This window comes from Leuciscus leuciscus (assembly GCF_965113295.1).
Source record: "Leuciscus leuciscus genome assembly, chromosome: 4".
Taxonomy (NCBI): domain Eukaryota; kingdom Metazoa; phylum Chordata; class Actinopteri; order Cypriniformes; family Leuciscidae; genus Leuciscus; species Leuciscus leuciscus.
The window spans coordinates 12,943,264-12,950,900 of NC_138728.1; the positions used below are offsets into that span (position 1 = coordinate 12,943,264).

At 38.0% G+C, this 7,637-nt stretch overlaps 1 long non-coding RNA gene across 4 annotated transcripts; it reads left to right on the plus strand.

Moving 5' to 3' along the window:
- On the plus strand, positions 1-4,137 carry LOC309497318. Of its 4 annotated transcripts, XR_014205487.1 has the most exons (6): positions 1-770; positions 1,358-1,545; positions 2,234-2,322; positions 2,425-2,622; positions 2,728-2,839; positions 3,488-4,137. It is a non-coding gene; the product is annotated as an uncharacterized lncRNA (long non-coding RNA). The 4 variants fall into 4 exon arrangements; XR_014205488.1 differs by lacking the exon at positions 1,358-1,545 and having other exon boundaries at positions 3,488-4,135; XR_014205489.1 differs by lacking the exon at positions 1-770 and having other exon boundaries at positions 1,107-1,545; positions 3,488-4,135.
- Positions 4,138-7,637: the final 3,500 nt, after the last annotated feature.

Here is a 7,637-nt window from a genome sequence, read left to right on the forward strand (position 1 = left end):
TCCCAGATAGCATGTATAATCGGCCCGAGCTCGGCTGCCCCGCGGCGCCTGCGGCTCAGACTCGGCATCGGCGTGTGTTAACCGGGCCGATTGTGGCCCGCAGCTCGCTCTGGCACATGCATTTTTGTTACGGCTGTAAAGCACTGGGCCGATTCATGTTCACCGTAACTGGTCGGCTCTGCTGTATGATCTGGACCACTTCTGGAAATGACTCGGCTTAGGTTAAATCAAGGATGGTTTTAATGTAGCAATAATTAACATAAAAATTATTTTAAAATTGACGTAAATTCCTGACTGTATCTTAGTATGTTATACTCGTCGAATGTCGTTGTCCAAAACAAAATATATGCGGTAAATAATAATAATAATAGAGTCATTTTGCACAGAGCAATTTTTAATATTTATAACCATAGCAAAAATATTTAGTTGTCATGAAGATTCTTTACGTGTATTTTAAAAATGCATGGGCGCTCGACATCACTCGCACAGTCACGGTGATTGCAGTCGCGCATCGGCTGAGTAGTTGGGTAGTCTAAAATTAACACTGAGTCTAAAATTCATTTTACTGGCTATTTCAAATGTTTACCAGCAGTGACGGTTAAACTCTGGGCGCTCGGCTCAGATGCGTTTACCGGTATGAAGCCGATTTCAACAGTTGCTGCAGCGAGCGTCAGCACGCAAGACGTGTGCACAACTTTCGGTGAGATAAAACTCAACGCCTGACTTAAAATCATCCCTTTTCGATCCTGCGTCATTACAGTGAACTTGAGGTAAGTTGTGTTCAATTTCCTTAAAAAGCATCAACATTTCACGCCGAGCATAGTTTCAATCGAGTTACGTCGACCTACATATTTCGAACTGTTGCTGATTAAATGTTGATTATTATCGATCCGTTTAAACTTTGTTCATGTTCATTTGACAGTGCTTCCCTAGATGAAACGAAAAGAAAGAATTCAGAACTCGAATTCTATTAATTAGGACAACAATATACAATTTTTGTCTGAGTAAAGTAGTGCAAATGGGGGTAATATGAAAGCTTTTATGGCGCGAAGTTAACGAAGCTAACATTGACTAACGTTAGCTGCGCTGTTTTTGCGCTAGCAGCTCATTTTTTCGTTCTGCTAGTTGGCAAAGAATTAGTTGCTAGGCTAGACACCATTTTTATTGAATGCAATTTACGTGAATAATATTTACGAGCACAGTCTTTGATCTGTGGAAGAAAATAAAGTGGAACAAATGTTAGCTGGCTTAAGGCCAATTCATACCGCACAGACAAACGCCAACAAACACGTTTTGTCCTAAAGTATGTGCACATTTTGATCCTGTAAGAAAATATTTATTTTACTTATGTAAATAGAGGAATGATGTGGGACTTTGGTCTGCTGAAAGCTGGGTCATGTCTGTTGCTGAGTGAGATCGGGACTCTTATTATGAAAATGAACTGAGGACTCTTATAACGGTAGAGGAGCAGCTGCGCCTGCGCCGGCGACCTCACAGTTGCTGGGGATTATGATTACGCTGACACGTTTGCTCCTGGTTTTACAGGTATGATACAACATATGTTCATGCTGCAAATATTTTGTGTATTAATGTTCTGGGTTTGTGAAGATCTATGTGCAGACCGTCCGCCATTTTGTGAACGCTGTGTATGACGTCGTGAAGTGCATTTAATGGCCTTTTGCACAGGGGCCTGTAACAGATGCACTCTCGACATTTAACAATATAAAACGAGAAGAAAGTTGTGTCTGAAAGCTGCAATCTTTTACTTGTATTGGTTAAAATGAATGAATATCTCGTGTTTTTCCGTGGGTGCTTGAGTTTGTCGGTTTCTGTTGGGGCAGTGTGAACATGACACTTATTTTTCATAACATTCTGAATACAACGACCAACTTTTGTTGGTGACTTTTTTTTGTTGGTGTTTGCTGGCGTTTGTCTGCGGTGTGAATTGGCCTCTAGTTGTACTTTTATGGCGCAAACTGAAATCGCACTTTATAGCTAACATCAACATTACCTTTGGCTAAATGCGGTCTGTACAGACAGGTTTGAAAAGTTTATTAGCTACCCTAGGGCTGGGCGATATGACTGAAAACTGTATCATGATGTAAGCGTTTCATATCAGTCGATAATATTGATATTTTTTATGACCTATTTAAAATAAGGACCAGGAGAAAAATATATTACATTCAACATTTTTATTTTAAACTTAACCTTCCTCTGATTATAATCCCCTCAGTTATAAAGGCAGAAATGTCAACACAACCATGGAAAGCAACACCATGGAAGACACAAAAGACAGGTCTTCTCAGGAGGCTGTGCCTACAGGTAGGAATTCTACAAAGTGAACTCTCTCGGTTTACTCTGACATATCTACGTACAATGTTTTGCTACTAATCTGTTATGCCTGCTTTTTCTTGTGTCTTACAGCAATTGCTAAGGAGATCCTCATCCAGCTTGATTCTATCAGAGAGCAGCAGTTGCTCATCCTGATGCAGCTCCTACAAATCTCCAGCAGTTCCAGACTTCACGCCAGACCCAACACATTTTGGGCTCCTACTTTCAACTATTGAGGAGCTACAATGTTTGGAGGAGACGTTAAAGAATCCAGAGGAGAAGAAGAATTTGGTGAGTTAAATTATGCATTAATCAGATCATTCCTAAAAGTCAGTCCCCACTCTCACTCATGCTATATTCCTTAAATAACTAACGAGTTACATGTCTTTGTTTCAGACTGTTCTCCTTGGAATGGTCGGAGGCATGACTCTTAAAGACACTGTGGGGCAGGTCCTGAAAAGAGCAATGAACACTTCGCTGGCAAGACTCATTAAAAGTGTGGTTCTGGGTGAGTGTCAGTGCTGGATAACTGCACTGTGGTGACACCCCAGGGCTCTACAGTGCAACCTATTTATTTATTTATTTATTTATTTATTTACTGGCTGTGACGGTGACAAAGTATTTAGGAGCACCAGTGCGACTGACCTGATCAGGTTCTATGGGTGCACCCTCCATTGAAACTAGAGCTGCAACGATTCCTCGATTAAAGTCGAGCACTCGATTAAAAAAAATCCTCAATAGCAATTTACCCGTGTTGAGTAACCGGCAAAATACCGGAAGTGGCGCATTCCACAGACGAGAATCCATGAATAACATTATTACACCGTTTTCTAAGGCTACGCGATCTATTTAAAACCATTTACAATCATAATATAGCATAGTGCTATCATGAAATCACAAAGGCTGTGATTTAGTTAAGAAAATGCGCTTTTAAAAAAAAAAATGCCCCGGCAAGTCATTTTATCAAATACCGCCTTTTAATGGGTAGGTTAATTTGTCATTGATCAGAAGGTGCTCCTAAATTTGACTGTGCTCCTAAACTTTTTAAATTAAAAAGAAATGTAAGTGTAGAGCCCTGCATCCAAATTAAGTTTTGGTTGTTGCTGAGTAACATCACGTGGTCATGCTGCCCTCTTCTATCTTGTGTTTTTCTCAGATGCAGTCCGCCGCAATGCCCTGACCAAAGATTCTACAGAAGAGGAAACAGAGCTGCTCATCACCGGGTGTCTGTGGTTAGCCTCTGATAGGGATGGTGGCCGAAGTCAGAGGGCGAACAGGCAGACAACGTAGACAACTCAAATATCGCGGTGGGCCAGAATTAAATGTTTCAAAGTTAAAAATGTTGATATTGGAAAATGGTATTTGAACTCCTTGATTCTACATTAATGCTGTGATATTATTTCTATTCTATTCTTTTCAATTCAAATCTGTTATTAAAAAGTGTGTGCGTAGACTACTCAAAAACGCAGTGGGCCAGAATTAAATGTTTCAAAGTGAAAATGTTGATATTGGAAAATGGTATTTGAACTCCTTGATTCTACATTAATGCTGTGATATTATTTCTATTCTATTCTGTTCTATTCTATTCTTTTCAATTCAAATCTGTTATTAAAAAGTGTGTGTGCGTAGACAACTCAAATGCAGTGGGCCAGAATTAAATGTTTCAAAGTTAAAAATGTTGATATTGGAAAATGGTATTTGAACTCCTTGATTCTACATTAATGCTGTGATATTTCTATTCTATTCAAATCTGTTATTAAAAAGTGTGTTTATCCTATTTTTGTAGTGTGGTCCAATAAAAAATGCATTAAACATGAAACCTGTCTTCCTTGTGCTGTTTTACTTTGTTTATCTTGCATAAATAACGGCTGCTAAGTAATTTTAGTATTAACCTGATATGAATGGAAATCAAAGTTCAAATAAGCCCAAATAAGGAACGGGATTGGAGGCGAGCTATACGTCCTCTCACTCGGGTTTCCGCAATCGGGCCGCGTTAAAACCGAGCGCTCGGCCGAGTGTCTTTAGCCTTAATCGGGCCGCGTTAAAACCGAGCGCTCGCAGAGCAATCGGACCTAGATTCATGCCGAGGATTGGCCGATTGTTTTAGCCTTAATCGGGCCGCTCTCGGCCCGCACAATTTTTGCTAGCTGGGATTTCACTCCTCGTGTTTGAAACTAAACCATGCATTTTCTGTTTGTGTTGCAAAGATAATAGCTATGTCATTTAATAGCAGACACTTGTAACTAGTTTGGATCACATTTTGAACACACTGACTTAAAAGTACTAAAAGCTATAGACAGAAAGGTCAAAATTGTTACAACCATCCCCGGTCTCCCCTATCGCGAGACAGCGCGATTGCGCCGTTTGTTTAAGATTAATTGATAAATAATTAAAACATTTACCCCGGCTTCACAGACAAGGCTTAAGCCTAGTCCCAGACTAAGTTTTTAATAATTTTTTTTTTTTTTTGCTTTTTTAACTGAAATCAGCGTACACTGACATATTGTTAGGGTTAGACACATTGTTTTGTCTCAAGATGATAACCAGTAATGTTTTTTTTGTTTGTTTTTTCTTAGACATGTTTATAAAAGCTAATTTAAAGTCTTAATTGACATGAGGCCTAATTCTGTCTTAATCTAAGCCCTGTCTGTGAAATCGGGCCATATAATCCAAGAAGAAAAACTGTTGTTGCAAAAAATGTAAGACACTTTCTGGAATAAAGTAGCTGAATATAATCAAAGAAAACCTTTCTTAAATATTATAAAAGTAGCAGATATAACCATGCATAAATTAATTTGTATACTGTACATCCACAAGGAAGCTTAGGCTATACATTTTTTTTAAAATCTTAAAATAGGTTATGCATTCATTTTAAATGAAGTTTTTTTAAAAAAATGTTTAATCTAATTTAATTGTTATAATATACATTATTATGCTATAATATTAATTAATACTAAGCCAAACAAGACATGCAAATATAAATATCAAAGTGAATGTTTGCAATTACCTCTTGATTCCTCTTGACTCTCACTAACACGTGAGCGACACATAGGATAGGACAATAAGTAAATGCAATAAAAATTGTTGGAAGGTGTAATGTCAACCTGCAACCTCAATGTTCAAAATAAATAATGTACTGCATCAATCCCTGCACAAACATTACAGCTCATGTCACTTTGATACTACAATATCATTTTAACCTATACACTATTTTTTTTTCTACCTGGAATAGACCAGTGCCATGACAGGTATGAAAGCGAGGCTCCTAGACTACTTACAATTCTCAATAAGCTTATATTGACAGGAGTTTTTTGTCTACTGAAATTTCTTGGCAAGATATTTTCCAGTGTTTCATGAGCAGAACAATCCCAAAACAATAACAGTACAGCCCATTGAAGAGATGCATGTCTGTCCCTCACAACCTAGTTTTCATTCCCATTATGTATGCATGAATGAATGAATGAATGAATGAATGAATGAATGAAAACATTTCATTGTTGTTTTATTAAACCTATAAAGCAGAAACTATGACTTTAGAATGAATGAATGAATGAATGAATGAATGAATGAATTAATTAATTAAAACATTTCATTGTTGTTTTATTAAACCTATAAAGCAGAAACTATGACTTTAGAATGAATGAATGAATGAATGAATGAATGCATTCATTCATTCATTCTAAAGTCATAGTTTCTGCTTTATAGGTTTAATAAAACAACAATGAAATGTTTTCCCCCTCGTGGTACGTACCCCTGGATGGGAATCACAGCACTACCCTATACAAGGAATTCTCTTTGAAAAATGAGAGCGGGTGTTTGTATCCTGTGGGAGTTTCCTGTACGTTTTCACAAGGTGACATTTAAAAGACAGTTTCACACACTGCAGTTCAGCAGCCATGAGCAGCTGACACATAAAAAACCTTTATCACCGTCAAACCACACGGCAGAGCAGGACCAGCATCCTCTGAGTGTATGTGTGTGTGTGTTTGAGACCATGCCATAATAGGAGCAGCAAGCAGCTCAAGTGTGTGTTGGTTGATAATGTCCTCGAGTGTGTGTGTGTGTGTGTGTGTGTGTCTCAGACGTTGATAACAGGCAATGTGCACATGTGTGTTGATTGCTAATTAAAAGGATATTGAAAGGTCTGTGCGTGTGGTTTTGAGACTACAGCATTGAATAGGTGCACTTACTTTCATTTGAAACAAGGAATTTTGTATGAAATTGGCAACAGAAAAGTGTTAAGTCTGGTATGTTAGATTTTACTGTAAGTGATTGAAATCTGATATGGATAGGTCTATTCAAGTTTGCATACTTCTACACTATTCTACCTCATTTTGTGGTACAAACAGTACAAGAAATGTGTTCACAGGGATCAAACGATCAAAGAAAAGTCAGTAAAAAGTGTATTTAGTGTAAGTGTGTTAATTCGCTATGTTGATTTTTCACAGGTATTTTACCCATAATTTGAATTACGCATTTCATTGTTGTGTTTAAGGAAATGTCTGTAAACTAAACAGAAAAGTTACTGGTAATTTTTTGCCCAGACTTTGTTTTTATATTAATTAATTCTTCGTGATAAGTCAAAATGGCAGACGTGGAATTTGTTGTGCGAAAATTTGTGTACAAACGTGTTATGACTGTTTTACCATCATCTAAAGTTGTGAGACTCTTATTGAACTTGCACTTGGGTAAGCTAACATGCTAAAGCTAACAGCAACACTAAACAGAGGCAATTGGCTTTTTGTTCCATCTTAAACTATATTGCCCTTCAGAAAACGAAATACTTTGCCAAAGTACACAGTATAAAGTGCTAGTACACAGTGTAGAGCATCATTTGAGACTAAAGCTATGAATTTGCAAACCTGTGATATTTTAAACTGAGAATGTGTGGGTCTTGTATCATATATGTTTTAACTGAAATGCAATGTGGGAATGAGTGTTGTCTGTAGACTGGAGAATGGTCATTTAGGAAGTGTAGGTGTAGGGGTGGGTGGGTGTGGGTGTGTGTGTGTGTGTGTGTGTGTGTGTGTGTGTGTACTGCAGTTTCCTGTTCTCAGAATGTCTCATTACGATGAAGAGGATCTGACCTCACTACTGCAGTGTGGTAGTCAGCATGCATCTCACACCCCGAGAGGAGGAAGAGTCTCTCTCTTTCTCTCTCAGTACAGTTTTCTCCTAGCGAACAATACTAAATAATAAAAATAAAGATATTAAAAACTAAATTTGTAATTTCTTTGGGGGGAAATCTGAGCTTGCCGCCATAACGCCAGGGTTTTACCCTTTTACTAAGGTGTCCGGAGTGGATG